Source organism: Equus asinus, unplaced genomic scaffold (genome assembly GCF_041296235.1).
Source record: "Equus asinus isolate D_3611 breed Donkey unplaced genomic scaffold, EquAss-T2T_v2 contig_2, whole genome shotgun sequence".
Taxonomy (NCBI): Eukaryota; Metazoa; Chordata; class Mammalia; order Perissodactyla; family Equidae; genus Equus; species Equus asinus.
In genome coordinates, this window is record NW_027224849.1 from 1,255,679 (window position 1) to 1,274,953 (window position 19,275).

Below are 19,275 nucleotides of genomic sequence, written 5' to 3' on the forward strand. Positions count from 1 at the left end.
AGCCCAACATTTTCCTGTCAAAATGCTGTTCTTTCTCATTATGAGTCTAAATTTTGGAGTAAGTTTTTTAATTCAAAAAATTATATATACATATATATAATATGTCATCATATATGCATATGTTTATTATACATAATAAAAATCAAGCTGAAGGTTCTTTGAGATGCCTTTCTGGCTAACACTGTGTTTTGTAAGGAAGAAAAATGGTGGTGATGGTGGTCGTGGTGGAAAGGATATAATTTTCTTTGAAATTTTAAATTCAAACATCTTGGCACTTTGTTAAACAGAAAATGATTCCTTGAGGCAGGAGTCCTGTCTAATTAATCTTTGTCTTTATGGCCTAGCATAGTGCCTGGCACATATTAGGCACTTAAATATGTGTTGAATTAGATTTTCCCTTATCTTACATAATTTTTCCTTTGGTCCTACCTAGGTTTGTAGTTTGTACCTCTACTATAATATTCATCATACATGTTGCATTAGGAATAACTTTGGTTACTAGTAAAAAGAAAACTTGACTAATAGTGGTTTAAACCATTACCTCAAAGCTTGGCAGCCCAAGACTGATGCAGCAACTCAAGGATGTCATCAGGGAACCCACTCCACTTCTGTACTCTCTTTGGTATAAGGCTTTTTATTCTCTTGGTGGAAAGAGGGCTGCTGTCCCCCAGGTAGTGTATCTGCATCCAAGGAAGGAGAAAGGGAAATGTTAGAGGTGAAAAGTAAACAGTATGATTCTCAAAAGTCCTTCCCTTATTATTTGGGAATGAAAGCCCTTCCCAGGGACTCCCACTTATGTCTCATTACATAGAGCTGGGACACATGGCTACCTCTAGCTGCAAACATGGCTAAGAATTGGATTATGTGGCTTTTCAGCCTCTATAGCCTGGGCAGCCAGGGGAGAAAAGGTTGAAGTGGGTGTTTACGAAGCCAACCTTGTAGGTCTGCCCTACAAGTTTTTAGTTACTTGGTATAAGTTTATGTTTCCTGGCATACCATAAGCCTATGGAAAACAAAGAATGTGTTTTGGCAATCTTTGAGTTACCCATAATAACCAGCAGGAGACTACCATAGCACTTATAGTGTCTAAGACATTGTGGCTACTCAATCAATGTTGTATTTTTTTACTTTAATTCAGAAATAAGAGCCGGGCAGGAATTAGTGACTCTGGTTTCTCTGAAAATGATGGAGTCCCTAGATTTCTCTTTGGTGACTCATTTCCTCTATCAACATTGGAAAATTACCTGGAGCTTTCCTGCTTCATCAAGTTGGCCCATTACAGAGGACAATTTAACAGTAATATTGCCTGGAATGTGTAAAGTATAACTCAAAAAACAGGATGGGAGAGAAATCATGAACATATGATGGTCAACAAGGGCTTTTTTAAGAGAGATAAAAAGGTAGATAAGCAATAGGATAATATATTGTAATCAAAGAAAAGATTAGCAATTGAAAGTTAAGAATAATCTAAAATATCTTAGCCATTCAGAGTTCTAAGGGGAAAAATAAGTACAATTCATTCCTTTAAATGGCTCAAATTGCTGTCTGATTCATTTATTTAAATCCCAAATTGCTATTCTATATCTATACTGTTTCTCCTTCAGAACAGATCTTGTTCCTTTTCCCTCTATCATCTTACTCTTAATTATCAATCATGGAGAATGAAGATAAGACAATTGAACATGAAGATTTGGCACCATCCACAGAGATGAATAACATAGCCTCTACGGATCAAGAAACCCAGGTAAATCTGTGATCAAGTGTAGACCGTCTCAACCATTTCCTTAAGGAAGGGACTTCCAAATCTATGATAGCAACGTGTCCTCTTTGTTCTCTGTCACTCAGTTAACAATTCTCCCATTCTTAATCCCCAAGCTTGTACAGTAGGTGTGACTACCAATTTTCCCAGTCATTTTAGCAGCTAGCCCTACATAAAACTGCAGAAATAGAGAGCCTGTGAAATGCTTTGTGTTCGCAGCCTAAACCCTAGAATGCTTCTGGTTTCTTCCCTCTCTGTTTTTATTGCTTAAATTTAAGTAGATGAATGAATGTGAATTGTTTTTCATCACAGATAGTTATTTTTTTTCTGAACCACTTTGATATATTTACCAACTATTGCTTTGAATCATATCTTAAATAGGCTAATTTTTAAACAGTATTGCAAATGTAATGACATTGTATGTGACTCAGGCATTTATAATGCTACAATAGTGACTCAGTGGTAAACACCCCTAAGAGAGTTCTTGTTCCAAGCAGTAGCTGATTAGCTAGAAATGAAGCTGTATATTTCCCCTATGAACTGTTACCCTTAATTCTAATAATGGAAATTTTATTCGTGATGTGGTGGCTCAGTGAGTATAAAAATGGACAGCAAATATACAGTTTTAAGTATTTTTTTAATTGCTTTAAACACAGGAGGAGACAGTTATGAACCTCAAAGGTACAGAGGGAAATGAACCAACAGAAGGAAGTAACCTATTGAGTAGCAGTGAAAAAAGGCTGCAGGAAACACCAACTGAATCAACTCATTTGCAAAGACTGAGACAAACATTTGCTTGCCTCCACATGGTTTACTGGATAGAGTGATAACAAATGGTATGTAAATGGTACGGGTGAATTCAGAAAGATGGTAAAAGATGAAGTTGTCATATAATGAAAGATTTCAAATAATATGGTTTAAAGGACAAAAAGAAGTTTATTTCTCTCACACATAAAAACTACTAGGTGGGGTCAGCCAGGTGGTGTACTGGTTAAGTTCACATGCTCCCTTTCAGCAGCCCAGGGTTTCACCATTCGGATCGTGGGTGCAGACGTAGCACCCCTCATCCAGCCATGCTGAGGCAGCGTCCCACACAGCAGAACTAGAAAGATCTTCAACTAGGATATACAACTACGTACTGGGGCTTTGAGGAGGAAAAAAACAAGAAAAAAGAGGAAGATTGGCAACAGATGGTAGCTCAGGGCCAATCTTTCTCACCAAAAAAAGGATACCTTAAAACCATATTTAAAAAAAAAAGAGGGGTCGGCCCCATGGCCGAGAGGTTAAGTTGGCAAGCCCCACTTTGGTGGCCCAGGGTTTCACCAGTTCAGATCCTGGGCGCAGACATGGCACCACTCATCAAGCCACACTGAGCGGCGTCCCACATGCCACAATTAGAAGGACCTACAACTAAAAATACACAACTATGTACCAGGAGGCTTTGGGGAGAAAAAGGAAAAATAAAATCTTAAAGAAAAAAAGGGGAGAGTAGAAACGGGTGGGCTTCCCTTCTGAAAAGAAAAAAAAAAGTTACTGGGTGAACAATTCACAATGGTATGTGTCTTTATTCCACACAGTCACTAGGGGCCCAGGCTGAAAAGCTCCACCATCTTCAACATGGAGGGCTTCCAAGAGCACTGTGGTCACCACCATTCCAGCTGTCAGAAAGAGGAAAAGAGCAGAGATCAAGGACCTTTTCCTCTTCTGCGTCAGAGTAATCTCACAGGATTATGTTAGACCTCCAATGAGAAAAGTGATTGAGAAATCAGTTGTAAACAGAAAAGCATTACATAAATGTTGGTTGTTATTACTGTTAAGTAATGCAACTAAGGTTTAAGCCAACACAGCTACACTTCCAAATGTCACATCATTTTATAAGGAAGAATCCTCGTTTGCAATTCAATTTATTCCCATAGAGCTGCTATTACTTAAAACATTTGGGAGGAGTGACGTCAGCAATATGGCTGAGTGAGCTAGTCCCTTCCTCGCTCTCCCTTTTGAGTTATAACTAAATGGACACTTACTGACCAACAGAGGAAACCCACACAGCACAACAGGATGCCTGAGAGACACACGCAGCTATAAATCTGAGGGTGGGTGGACTGGCCCCCCAGGAAGTGATGGAGACAGGTGAGCACACCCTGTTCTCCCCGCTAACCCTGTGCATGCAACACGAACACTCCAACCTGGTGCAAGCACCTGGAAAGTGGGAACACGCAGCAGGGCAACCATAAGAGGAGGCGGCGGTAACCCTTAGCCTGCACTCGTGGTTGATCTCCCAGTGGAGAGAGGGAGCCCACCACACCCCTGTGCGGTAAAGGAGCAGCCATAGCCCAGGTCCCAGCAGGGAAGCCCTGACCACCAAGCTCAGCAGCCCCACGGACTGCAGATCGTAAACAGGGACCTCAGCAGATTTCCAAGCTGGGGCAAATACTTCGCAGGTGTGCATGAATGCTCACAGTGCAGCTGTGCTCCCAAAGAGGTAACCAGTCCAGGCAACTGTGGGAATAGGTGTGGCAGCTTTGAACCCACATGCACTTACTTTCCTGGCGGGGAGGGGGAGCCCACCATGCCCCAGGGCTGTCAAGGAGCAGCCATAGCTCAGGTCTCTGCCTGGAAGCCCTGCCCACCAAGCTCAGTAGCACCACGGACTGTGGATCATAAGGGACCTCAGCAGATTTTTGTGCTGGGACAAACACTTCCAGGCACACATGAGTGCTCCCAAAGAGGGAACATGTCCCAGGCAGCTGTGGGAATAGGTGAGGTAGCTTTGAGCCCACTGGTGATCACTTTCCGGTGGAGAGGGGGAGCTCAGAGTGCCCCTGAGGCACCAAAGAGTGGCCCTAGCCTAGTGAGGAAGCCCCGCCTGACAAGGACAGTCCACACAAGTGCCTGAATGCATCCCAGGCTGGGGCAAGCACCCATAATACCCCCACAGCTTCCAGCAGATGGGGTACGGCCAGAAACACTACTCCTGCTCCCCGCTAGCGGTAACAGGGGGAATCTGCATCCTAAGAATACCACAAATGCCACAACAAAAGATTAGTTCATCAAACACCATGAGAAACTGCAGCAACAATTCAGACCAGGAGGAAAATGACAATTCTCCAGAAACCAACATGGAAGATACAGAAATATACAAGCTAAATGACCGAGAATTCAAAATAGCCATCATAAGGAAACTCAACGATTTACAAGGAAACACAGAAAGACAGTTCAAGGAGCCCAGCAACAAAATGGATCTCTTCACCAAAGAGATTAAAACTATAAAAAAAATCAAGCAGAAATTCTGGATATGAAAAACACAAATAATAATCTAGAATCATTAAGAAATAGAATTGATCTTATGGAGGAAAGAATTAGTCTTCTTGAGGATAAAAATGTAAAAATTCTACAGGTGGAGGAGGAGACAGAACTAAGATTTTTTCAAAATGAAGGAATTCTTCAAGAAATATCTGACTCAATTAGGAAAAGCAACATAAGGATTATAGGTATCCCAGAGGGAGAAGGGAGGGAGAAAGAAGCAGAGAGCTTATTCAAAGAAATAATTGCTGAGAACTTCCCAAACATGGGGATGGTTTCAGATTTACAGATAAACGAAGTTAATCGTATGCGCAACTTTATCAATGTGAAAAGACCCTCTCCAAGGCATATAATAGTAAAAACGGCAAAAGTTTGGGATAAACAAAGAATATTAGGAGCAGCAAGGTACAAGAAGATAACCTACAGAGGAAGCCCCGTCAGGCTTTCAGCAGATTTCTCAGCAGAAACCTCACAGGCTAGGAGAGAATGGAATAATATATTCAAAATACTGAAAGACAAAAACTTTCAGCCAAGAATACTCTATCCAGCAAAACTTTTCCTCAGATACAATAGAGAAGTGAAAGCTTTCCCGGATGAACAAAAGCTGAGGGAGTTCACTGCCACCAGACCTCCCCTACAAGAAATAATTAAAGATGCCCTCACACTGGCAACAAAAAGGCGAAGGTCTACAAAGCTCTGAGCAAGAAGGTAAATAGACAGACATGATCAGAAACCTGCAGCTCTCTACCAGAATAGGAAGGTAAAGACTCAATTACAACTTAAAAGAGAAAGGGAAAGAAAGCATCAGAAGCAATGATAAACACTTCAACTTAGCCACAAACTCAGGAAATTAAAAACAGAACATTGTGTAACAGCAATTACCCAGAAGGGGAGAGGAAATGGAAGGAACTTGCTTAGGTTAATGGCGATAAGAGGCTATGAGAAAATGGACTGTCTCATCTCCAATATCTTTCATACAATCCTCACGGTAACCACTAAACAAAAAAATCAGAGCAAAACCACAATTCACAAAGAGAGAGAACTGAGAAATCCCTCTTGGAAAACCAACAAAATGAAATGGCAGTCAGAAATGCAAAGGAAGAGAAACAGTGGAATCATAGAACAACTAGAAAACGAGATAAAATGGCAGCATTAAGCCCTCATATAACAATAATCTCTCTAAATGTAAATAGACTGAACTCTCCAATCAAAAGACATAGAGTAGCTGGATGGATTAAAAAACAAGACCCAACAATATGCTGCCTCCAGGAAACGCACCTCAGCTACAAAGACAAACATAGGCTTAGAGTGAAGGGATGGAAGACAATACTTCAAGCTAATGGCCAACAAAAGAAAGCAGGGGTTGCCATACTTTTTATCAGACAAGGCAGACTTCAAGTTAAAAAAGACAATGAGAGACAAGGAGGGGCAGTATTTAACGATAAAAGGGAAATTCCATCGAGAGGACATAACACTTATTAATATATATGCACCTAGCACAGGGTCACCAAAGTACATAAAGCGATTATTAACAGACCTACAGGGAGAAATTAAGAGCAACACAATCACAGTAGGGGACCGCAGCACCACACTTACTTCAAGGGACAGATCATCCAGACAGAAATTCAACAAGGAAATTGCAGATTTAAATGAAACACTTGACCAGATGGAGTTAATGGACATATATAGAGCATTCCATCCAAAAACAGCGGAATATACGTTCTTCTCAAGTGCCCATGGAACATTCTCAAAGATAGACCATATGTTGGATAGCAAGGCAGCCTCAATAAATTCAAGAAGATTGAAATCATCCCAACCATCTTTTCTGACCACAATGCTAGGAAGCTAGAAATCAACCACAAGAACAAAACTGGGAAAGTCGGAAATATGTGGACATGCTATTGAACAACCATTGGATCATTGAAGAAATCAAAGAGGAAATTAAAAAATAACTGGAGACAAATGAAAATGAAAATACAACATACCAATTCTTATGGGATGCAGCAAAAGCAGTCATGAGAGGGAAATTCATAGCAACACAGGCCCACTTCAACAAGCAAGAAAAATCTCAAATAAGTAATCTTAACATACAGCTAACAGAGCTAGAAAAAGAAGAACAGATAAAGCCCAAAGTCGGCAGAAGGAGGGAAATAATAAACATCAAAGCAGAAATAAATGAAATATAGACTAAAAAAGCAGTAAAAAGGATTGATGAATCTAACAGCTGGTTCTTTGAGCAGATAAACAAAATTGACAGAACCTTAGCCAGACTCAACAAGAAAAAAAGAGAGAAGGCTCAAATAAATAAAATTAGAAATGAAAGAGAAATTACAACAGATACGGCAGAAATACAAAGGATTATAAGAGACTATTGTGAAAAACTGTATGCCCACAAATTTGATAACCTAGAAGAAATGGATGGATTCCTATACTCATATAACCTCCCAAAACTGAATCAATAAGAAACAGAATCTGAACAGACCAATCACAAGTACAGAGCTTGAAAGAGTAATCATAAACTTCCCAAAAAACAAAAGTCCAAGACCAGATGGCTTCTCTGGAGAATTGTACCAAACATTCAAAGAAGATTTAGTACCTATTCTCCTCAAACTATTCTGAAAAATTGAAGAAGAGGGAACATTTCCTAACACATTCTGTGAGGCCAACATTACCCTGATACCAAAACCAGACAAAGACAACACGAAGAAGGAAAACTACATGCCAATATCACTGATGAACTTAGATGCAAAAATCCTCAACAAAATATTGGCAAACTGAATACAGCAATACATTAAAAGAATCATACACCATGATCAAGTGGGATTCATTCCAGGGACGCAGGGATGCTTCAACATCCATGAATCAATCAGTGTGATACACCACATTAACAAAATGAGGAATAAAAATCACATGATCATCTCAATAGATGCAGAGAAAGCATTTCACAAGAGCCAACATCCATTTATGATAAAAACTCTCAATAAAATGGGTATTAAAGGAAAGTACCTCAACATAATAAAGGCCATATATGACAAACCCACAGCCAACATCATACTCAATGGGGAAAAACTGAAAGACATTCCTCTGAGAACAGGAACAAGACAATGGTGCCCACTCTCACCACTCTTATTCCACATATTACTGGAGGTTTTGGCCAGAGCAGTTAGGCAAGAAAAAGAAAAGGAATCCAAATTGGAAAGGAAGAAGTGAAACTTTCACTATTTGTAGATGATGTGATTCTATATATAGAAAACCCTAAAGAATCCACCAGAAAACTCCTAGAAATAATCAACTACAGCAAAGTTGCAGGGTACAAAATCAATTTTAAAAAATCAGTTGCATTCCTATACGCTAACAATGAACTAGCAGGAAAAGAAATCAAGAATACAATCCCATTTACAGCTGCAAGAAAAAGAATAAAATACCTAGAAATAAACTTAACCAAGTAGGTGAAAGATGTGTACACTGAAAACTATAAGTCATTACTGAAAGAAATTGAGGAAGATGTAAAGAAATGGAAAGATTTTCCATGCACATGGGTTGGAAGAAGAAACATAGTCAAAATGTCCATACTACCTAAAGCAATCTACAGATTCAGTGCAATCCCAATCAGAATCCCAATGACATTCTTCACAAAAATAGAACAAAGAATTCAAAAATTTATATGAAACAACAAAAGACCCCAAATAGCCAAAGCAATCCTGAGAAAAAAGAACAAAGCTGGAGGTATCACAACCCTGACTTTAAAACATACTACAAAGCTACAGTAATCAAAACAGCGTGGTAGTGGCACCAAAACAAACAGATCAATGGATCAAAATTGAAAGCCCAGAAATAAAACCACACATCTATGGACAGTTAATCTTTGACAAAGGAGCAAAGAATGGAGAAAGGAAAGTCTCTTCAATAAATGGTGTTGGGAAAACTGGACAGCTACATGCAGGAGAATGAAAGTAGACCATTATCTTTCACCACACACAAAAATTAACCCCAAATGGATTAAAGATTTGAATGTAAGAACTGAAACCGTAAAACCCCTACAAGAAAAAACAGGCAGTACACTCTTTGACTTTGGTCTTAGCCACATCTTTTTGAATACCGTGTCTACTCGGGTAAGGGGAACAAAAGAAAAAGGTAACAAATGGGACTACATCAGACTAAAAAGCTTCTACAAAGCAAAGGAAACCATCAACAAAATGAAAAGACAACCCACCAACTAGGGAAAATATTTGCAAATCATTTATCAAACAAGGGGTTGATATCCAAAGTACATAAAGAACTCACACACCTCAACAAAAACAAACAACCCGATCAAAAAGTGGGCAGAGGATATGAACAGACATTTTCAAAGGTAGATATACAGATGGCCAACAGGCACGTGAAAAGACGCTCAACATCACTAATTGTTAGGGAAATACAAATCAAAACTACAATGAGATATCTCCTTACACCAGTCAGAATGGCTGTAATTGCCAAGACCAAAAACAACAAATGTTGGACAGGATGTAGAGAAAAGGGAACCCTCATCCACTGCTGGCGGGAATGCAAACTGGTGCAGCCACTATGCAAGACAGTATGGAGATTCCTCAAAAAACTAAAAATAGAACTACCATGTGACCCAGCTATGCCACTACTGGGTATCTACCCAAACAACTTGAAATCAACAATCCAAAGTAACATATGCACCCCTGTGTTCATTGCAGCGCTATGCACAATAGCCAAACATGGAAACAATCCAAGTGCCCAACGACCAATGACTGGATAAAGAAGATGTGGTACATATATACAATGGAATACTACTAAGCCATAAAAAGACAAAATCTTCCCATTTGCAACAACATGGATGGACCTGCAGGGTATTATTTGCTAAGCGAAATAAGCCAGACTAAGAAAGACAAACACCATATGATTTCACTTATATGCAGAACATAAACAAACACACGGACAAAGAAAATAGTTCAGTGGTTACCAGGGGAAGGGGGCTGGAGGGTGGGCACGAGATGAAGGGAAGCACTTATGTGGTGACAGACAAGAAATAATGTACAACTGAAATTTCACAATGATGCAAACTATTATGAATCTCAATTTTAAAAAAACAAAATATTTGGAAGATTTTTCCTTGAGAATTTATCTCAGCACAATTTTGGATATTGTTAGAGTTGGGGTATATTTGTCTTTTAGGAATGGATTTGGTCTTTGGAGGCAGCCAAACATTAAGCTGATATCAATTTGATTAATAAATGGATGTTCAGATTCAGTAATGCTGTTTTTTGTTCAAAAAAGAAGTGTGTGAATGTACCTGTGTGTGTATGTACGCTCTGAAGCTCACGAAATGAAAATGAAAGACATTTTACCATTCTCAACTGGAACAATGGTATGTTATACTTTAGACTCTGAATATGTTTTTACTGAAATTAGTTAATTTTCTAAACTAGCATGAGAAAAAAATCTCAAACTTTATTTAAAACACATGGAGAAAACCAGGTTCCAAAATGTACACTAGTTCATAAGGCAACAGATAATTTAATACCTTTTCTGTCCTTTTTATTATTTTTTTAAACTTTTACCCTTCAAATTATGGCACATTTCTAGTTAAAACATTTACAGGAAAACTGATACAGATTGACATAGGAAAGGTGTAAATGAACGATGTGGTCTGGAGACTCACTGTTTTGAGTTCTGTAATCGTTGTCCATCAGCTGCCTGAGAAGTGGACTCACGTGTGTGAGCGCCTCTTCTCTTGTTTTCTGTACTTCTGTTCCTGAGGCTCACAAGAGGGCTTTCTCCTGTACTCCTTCCTGTGCCCATTTAGAATACATAAGTATTTGTCTTAAGAAGTCAATCTTACATGTGAAAAAATGATTTTCCAAAATCATAAATGAGAAGTAAATTATTAACTAAATTAAAGATGATTTAGAGAAACCTTATACACATATATTTACTGTGTATTTAGAACTGAATTTTGAGTATGGGAGAGGAAAGGAAAATTAGAGATTTTTTTTAAAAGTGGTCTTGAAGTAGAAAACTACCTTGCTGAATTTAGTATAAAATCAGGTTCATGCTGTGATACAGTAAAATTTAGTAGCTGGTAATTCCTACTTTCCCATTATACCTTCAATACTGTATAGAAATTTCAGCCCCTATAGCCAACTGGAAAATACTGAAGGCCTTAAGTTATTTATTTCATTGTAACATCATCATAAGCCTAGAAAATCAGGAAGAATTCTGTGAGGATGTAAAAACTGGGGCATTAGATTCAGTCTCTAGCAGTATGGTAGACAAGATTCAGTGAACAATTCTCTCACTTATGCCAAGATGAAAACAGTATTTTAAGTCTTTTTAAATGTACCTTTTTTCTGTGAAGAAAACAGGAAGTCATTGGACACCAAAACCAAACTGAGCAGAGGAGATAAATATGCACTCAAGCTGGCCTTCACCCTGGAGGCTTCTGCAAAACACCTGTGAGCTTGAGAGTCATTCTGAGGCCCTGAGAGCATACGGGGCTGCGCTGGAGCTGGTCCAGGTGGGCAGAAGTCTCAGGAGCATTCATCCTCCCTCACCCACACAAAGCTGGAGCCCAGCGTGGCAGCTGCAGATGGGGCCTGCACCCACACCTATCTCAACTATGGTGCTGGCTGGGGGAGAGGAGCGTCCCACTAAAAATGTGTAACTCCATGCTGATCTGTGCTCCAAATTCACATAAAAAACACAAGCTGAAAATATATCTAAAAGTGATCCCAGATTGGAAGCTTCTAAGCACATGGTAGAAGCAAATGCAGATCCGATCCAGGAAAACTCACATTCAACCTAAGGTTCCAACAATCCCCAAAGGTAAAGTTCCAAGGAAGAGGTCACTGTCACAACAAATTTTAAAAGATCACAACATGCACAAGGAAACAGAGATTTCAAAAATTTGCATTATCAGAAAATAGAATAGAAAATATTTTTGGTATCTGTAAAGAAATTAAAGAGGAGATAGCAAATATAAGTACAAAACAAGGAACTATTTTTAAAAAATAAACATTTTGCTAACGACCAAGTCGAATTTCTAGAAATGAAAGATATAGTACAGTAATTGAAATGTAAAACTCAGTGGATAGATGAAGCAGTGGGTTAAGTGACAAGAGAATTGGTGAACTAGTAAGAGATCTGAAGAGATTATCTAGAATGCAGTTCACACAAAGATGGAAAATGTGAAAATGAGGGATAGCAACATGGAGAAGAGTATGACTGTCTGATCTTAGTTCCAGAAAAAGAGAATAGAGAATGGAGAAGAGGAAATATTTGAAGAAATGAAGACTGAGAATTTTCCAGAATTAGTGAAAAACTTAAATCCCAAGCAAACCGAAAGGAAGTCATACCTAAATACATCAAACTGAAATTGCAGAAAACCAAAGAAAAGGAAAAAATCTTAAAAACAGCCAAAGAAAAAGAATTCCCTAAAAAAGCAGAAATTAGACGTAAAAGCAGCAATGAAAGCCAGAAAGCCAAAGAGTAATATTTTCAAGGACCTGAGAGAAAGTAACTCTCAACCTAGAATTGTATATGCAGAAAAACTCTGTCTTAAGAATGAAAATGAAGATAATTTCAGACAAAACTAAGACTTTACTACCAACAGAGCCTTATGAGAAACATAACATGCTTTGCTACAGAGAGTTTCTGTACCATCAATTAGCTCTTATGCGATGGTAAATAGGGAATTGTGTGAGTGCCAGATGGAATTTGCATTTTTGTACATAATTTTTCCTGTCACCTTAGTATTTTTCATCATCAAGCAATAGCAAGTGAATACAAAGTGAATTGAAAACAAAAATCAAATAGATGTTTTCTTACAATTAAAGATAAAGCCTTATCAACTTGAGGACCTTTTAAAAAGCTGAAATCTCTGTGAAAGTGCGTTCTTTTTGGGCAGTTAGTTGCTGGTTTAGGGGCTTCAAAGACTTTTTAAACTTCCCACAATGTTAAGCTATCTAATGAAACCACACGTGGATGAAGAAGCTGACAGTACAGGTGAAGAAGCTGCCAACACTTTTCCCTCAGTTAAAAACAAACAAACCTTTGTTTGATGAATAAGCTACAATCTGCATAAGATTTTGATGGAGCTGCTCTCTATTTAAAGCAAATGCCCTCAAGATTCTACATCTCGGGGAAAAAGGAAGTGTGGTTCCAGGGTTTAAGTCTGCAAAGAAGAGACTGACTTTAGATGCGATGTCAGTAGAGATTTAACTGTGCTGATACTGTATTAGAATTGTTACTGTTTTTTAGTGCTTTGGTCACAAGTTTTGAGTTTTGAGTTTTGGGTCGTCTGCTCCAACTCTGTTTTTCCCATAAGTCTTTTTGTTTTCAGTGTCTGATTTTGTAGAACACAAGGTTTTTGAAACAGGGAAACATATTTTGCATTCTAACAGAAATGCCTCTACTAAAGCAAATACTTCAGGTAACCAGATGATTGTCCCAGAGGAAAGGTTTGAGGTGCCACAATGAATGATGGCCCCCCCAAAAAGGTAAGTATCTGAGTAATTCTAAACAAACGTCAACATAGAAGAGAAACAATGCTAATGTTTAATTCAAGGCAGAGCTAAAATAGGGGAGTGTGGTTGTTCAAGTATTCTCATGCTCCTGTGAAGAGGTTAAAGATAGTGATTGTTTCTCTTTTTATTAACTACTGATATATTTATAGTAAAATTAAAAAGAATAATAAGGGAATGGTAAAAAGAAAAAAAGTTCAAGGTAGTAGTTGTAGCAGTGTGGAAGGCGATGGGGGATGGGATTAAGAGGAACACAGAGGTGCCTTCAAGGCACTGGTAGTATCCTATTTCTTCAGATGGTTGGTAATTACCCAGTTGTTCATATCACTGGTGTTCTTCAAAACTTACACATGGTTGTAAATATTTGTATGTGTATTCAGTATTTATTTTTAAAAACTTTTAGATTATATCAAAACTGACATATGACAACTTATTGATAGAAGTTTTCCTGGTTTATTTCAGTTACCATCCTTGTTCTTCTGTGGGCTGTAGTGTGGTCAATTACTGGCAGTGAATGTCTTCCTGGAGGAAACCTATTTGGAATTATAATCCTGTTCTATTGTGCCATCTTTGGAGGGAAACTTTTGGGGCTCATTAAGTTACCTACGTTGCCTCCACTGCCTCCTCTTCTTGGTAAGTACCAAACACTTCCTGTGTCCTTCAGAGTAAATCATATTTTTAAAATAGTAGTTTGGGAAATAAAGGAATAAACTATTTCTGTATTTGCTGTGCTGGCCCTTAAAGCTGATTGTTAAATTGTGATGAGTTTTATGAGCCAGTTGGTAAACAGCAATTTGAAAATTAAATTATATATACTTACAATTAAATAACTTGCATTAAACACAAGAGCAATACTCAAAACCAATCACTTCTTAATTATTTTACTACATTTTCCTCTTATCTCTCCTCTTGAGATTATGGAAATACTATATCACGGTGTGTCACTGCCCATCTGTTCCCAGCTCCACGTTCAATGACGTCAGGTTGGTAGGTTAACATCAGCCCTGGCAGAAGTATCTGTAATACAGAAATCAGCAAATGCTGCAGCCCAGGGCTTAATATGTTGTCAGTCACTCACATCATTGACAAACGAGTGAAGTTCCAACATGTATTACAAAACTATTCTTCCAGAGGCCATGAGAACTGTGCAGATACGACACGTAAAAATTAGTCTTAAAACTAGGTATTATATCTTTAATGTTTCTTTTAAAAATTCCATATTACAAAATTTCAGTGTACTACTTTCAGTATACCACAAAAGACATTTTGTGTCCCTTTCTCACAGATTTATAAATCATTAAGTTTTATTTAAAAACCATGTACCTTTTACACATGCATATTTGCACACATCTCCTTTTTTTATTTCAAAAGATTGGCCCTCGGCTAACATCTGTTGCCAATCTTCTTTTTTTTTTTCTTCTTCTCCTCAAGGCCCCCCAGTACATAGTTGTATATTCCAGTTGTCGGTTCTTCCAGTTCCTCTATGTGGGACACCACCTCAGCATGGCCTGATGAGCGGTGCTAGGTCAGTGCACAGGATGCGAACCAGTGAGACCCTGGGCTGCCAAAGCAGAGTGCATGAACTTAACCACTCAGCCACAGGGCCAGACCCCCCCACACACACACATTTCCTAAGTAAAAATTTTTTTCTATTAGTGAGGACCTCAGGATTGGTTAACATAGACCAAAATTATTTTCTTGTGAATTTGTGGTGAGCAATTGAAACTAAATGTAAAAAGAAGTAGAATTATTTACATCTTACTCTACACTGTTTCTCAATATATTTTTCAATTTAGGTAAAATTCAAGTTATTTCACTTAATTCATATTGTTTATCATGGGTGCTTTTTGTTAAAGTTTTTAATTGAATTATTATGACAATGGGTTGTTTCTAGGCCAGCCCGGTGGTGTAGTGGTTGAGTTCCGTGCACTCTGCTTCAGTGGCCCAGGTTCATGGGTTCCGGTCCTGGCTGTGGTCTACACCCTTGTCAGCTATGCTGTGGTGGCGTCCCACATACAAAATAGGGGAAGCTTGGCACAGATGTTAGCTCAGGGCAAATCTTCCTCACCAAAAAACAAAAGGGGGGCTGTTTCTAAATATGCCTGTGTGCTATGATAAAGGGTTGGCAAACCATCTCTTCTTGTAAATAAGATCTTATTGGAACACACTCATGCTCATTCATTTACATATTGTCTGTGGCTGCTTTTATACTACAGTGGCAGGGCTGAGAACTTATAACAGACACCATGTGGCCCACAAAGCCTGCAGTGTTTCTTGTATGGCCCTTTACAGAAAATGTTTACTAACCCCTGCATCTAAGTCAGAGCTTCTCACACTTTATTATCCAGAGAATGACCTTGGATCTTGTTAAAATGCAGACTCTAATTCAGTAGGTCTGGGGTGAGGCCTGAGATTCTGCCTTTCTAATAAGCTCAAAGACCACACTTTCCACAGAAAAATCATAAGTTTTCAAACCTGGCTGCACGTAGGAATCATCTGGGAAATTTTTTAAAAAGCTGATGCCTGGGACCCACCCCAGAGATTCTGAACTAATTGAATGGAGTAGCCCTGGGTATCAGAATTTTTAAAAGCTCCCCAGGTGATTCTAATATGCAACCTAAGTTGAGGACTACTGTTCTAGACGCCATGAAAAGGCCCTTTACACCTCATCCTTCTCTTTTCCACTCCATGCCTGTTATTGCAACAAGCAAAATACACATGTTGCAAAATGATAAATCCTTGGGCTTTGTGATTACATGAAATCTCCTGAGGTCACTGAAATCATTCTTAAAAGTCACGTACGTAATGTGTCTTACCATCCCTTTCTATAGTGGTACGCTTGTGACAGAAGTTTACTGGCTCTTAGCGTATTAGGGCCAGTATCTAAAACTGAAACATTATCTGAATCCATAAAGAAGACTTGTTAAGACAGACATGTGTGGTGATCTCCTATTCTATATTTTTAAAAATTCATTGAAATAATTGCCAGAGATGGAGGATGAAGGAGCATTTTTTATTCCAAAAATGAATGTGAAAACAACTTTCCTAGGACACTGTTTCCTTTGCTGATGGTCTGGGTTGCTGGAAATTTTTTTCAATAATGATTTGCTTCAAAATAACTTGAGAGTAGATGAAATAAGATTGGCCATGTATTGATAATTTTTGCATGTTTTAAAAAATTTCCGTAATAGAAATTAAGGAGGAAAGAAGAATACTCCTTATCAAAGAAGGTATTCTTTTCTCCACACCCAAGGGAAAGGCCCCCCCAGGGGCTCAGAGGCCAGAGGGGGCGCCTTCCTAATCACAGTCAGGTGGCCACATCAACGGAGGCCATCGGCAAACAGAACTGTCTCAGGGAAATTGTTTGTACATTCATCTCAGAAATGAAAAATGCTCCTTCATCCCCTCCAAAACTCCAAAAGAAACTCCTACATATTTGTGAGTTCTTATTAGACTATTATTCCTTTTGATTTCAGGTAGTTGTATGCTATAATCAATTTAGGGCTGGTTTAGATTCACATTTTAAGTTTCAGTAAAGAACTGTTGACAAATTAATGAAATGTAAGGTTAGTGCAGCATTTTTGGCTGGTAATTCATTAATATCTATAAAAATGATATACACTGTACCCTGGAGCCTAACATTTCCACTGCTAAGAATTATCCTATGGATATACTTGCACAAACCTACAAATATGTAAGCTCTATGTGGACAAGGCCCATGTTGGTGTAGCTCGCCTCTGCATTACCAGGGTAGAGTAAGGGTCTGGCATGCAGTTAATAAATACTGTGCTCATTTCAGCACTGTTTGTAATGAAAAGTCTGGAAAGTTCCTTCAAGTCCCTTACTTAGTCCAAAAATTATGGTACTTCCACACAACGAGAAACTATTCCAACTATTAAAAAAAACAAGGCAAATATATATGTGCATCATTGGGAATATGTCCACGATATATTGTTAAGTGGAAAAGAAACAGATTATACAATGGTATTTAAACATGCTCTCATTTGTGTCCAGTGCAAAAGAGCACACGTACACACACACACAGAGAAGCATGCTTTAATAGGTAGAGAAACTTTCTGGAAGGGCACAGAAAACTCTGGACAGTGGAAACCTTTGGGGAATGAAGCTGGAAAGTTGCACTTGGGGTAGGACATGTACTGGTCACTTTACATTGTCTGTCATGGTTTAATTTTATCATGAGCAAATATATTATTATTCTTTTAAAAACAGCTATTGTAGGCTGGTTCTTACTTTCAAAAATTCTAGAAAGATCATGACTGCAGAATTCATAACTTCTTCTAGATTAAATGGCAGCAATGAGAAATGCCTGGAAGAGATGCTTCCTTGCCTAATGGTGTCTGGAACAAGTCACAAAAAGCTATACTTGTAATTCATCTCTATTCTCATAGCTTACATATAAAACAACCCAAAGTTAGTAAATTTATTTAGTCCTTTGAAGTGTGGTCCATATAAGGACGTGGTAAGAAAAGAGTCCTGCTGGAGAAGAACGGAGTGTGGACGGCTTGCAGTCTCTGAGGAGAAATCCTTCCCCTATCTGGGCATGTGGTATCAGGGAGGGCAGGATTCTCTGACAAACTACCCGGCTTCCTCAGGCACACTCAACTACTTGCAGTTCCCAGAATGTGTCACACTTTCCCTTCATACCTTGGAAGAAACTGTTATTTCTCCCAGAAACTTCTCAACTTCTCCAGCCCCTTCTTCATTCCCCTTCCCCTTTTTTGGCCCCTGCTGACTCACCCTTCCTTGTCTCAGCTTGTATAAGGCCTCCTCATGCTTCCATAAAATTGAGGTTGCCCCCATAGACTGAAAGCTTGTTGAGGGATAGTACTGAGCCTTTGTTCATTGCAATATCTCTAATACCTACTATAGTGTCGAAAGTACCGAAGGCATTTGATAAATGTTGAATGGCTGAAGGAAAGAAGAGCCACCAGCTGACATGACAGAACAATGTCTATTTCATGATAACTCACTTCTAAGCCTTTGCAAAGCAGGTTATATGTTTTTTATTAAATTATCTGGTTTGAAAATAGGTAAAATAGAGCCCATATAGGTATTGATATTTCAAGTAATCTGGCATGGTAAATAATTTTAGAATCTTTCTGCTGTTTGCATACAAAGAGATGACTGAATTGGGCCTTGTATTAAAACATTTTATATTCAGAATTTGATCATACTTTCTACCCAAATACTACATCCTGTTTCTCTCTTTCAGGTTCAATTATTAATGAATTATTAATTATTCTAATCTTTCATTTTTATCTGCATATTAAAGCCTTTTCTTAGCTCCTGTAATTTTTTTTTCATTAAAAGTTTGACATAATTTCATCTAAGGACTAAGCATAAAAGAAGTGGTTCCTGGGATTATAATCCTGGGATAGTCTCTTCTACATCTAAAGTACTGAAAATATTTTCTGTATTTGAAAACTAAAGATTTGTTTGATTTCTCCATCCCAGGCATGCTGCTTGCTGGGTTTCTCATCAGAAATATCCCTGTCATCAATGATAACGTACAGATCAAGCAGAAGTGGTCTTCCGCTTTGAGAAGCATAGCACTATCTGTCATATTGGTTCGTGCTGGCCTTGGGCTTGATCCACAGGTATTGAAGTATAAATTTCTAATTATTGACTTGGAATTTTGTTCTTCCAATATTGCAAGTATTTAGA

General features: G+C 38.4%; 1 pseudogene; it reads left to right on the plus strand.

Annotated features, from left to right (window-relative positions):
* The first annotated feature begins 1,515 nt into the window (after positions 1-1,515).
* Positions 1,516-19,275, plus strand: part of LOC139043328 (sodium/hydrogen exchanger 9B2-like) — a 42,083-nt pseudogene continuing 24,323 nt past the window's right edge.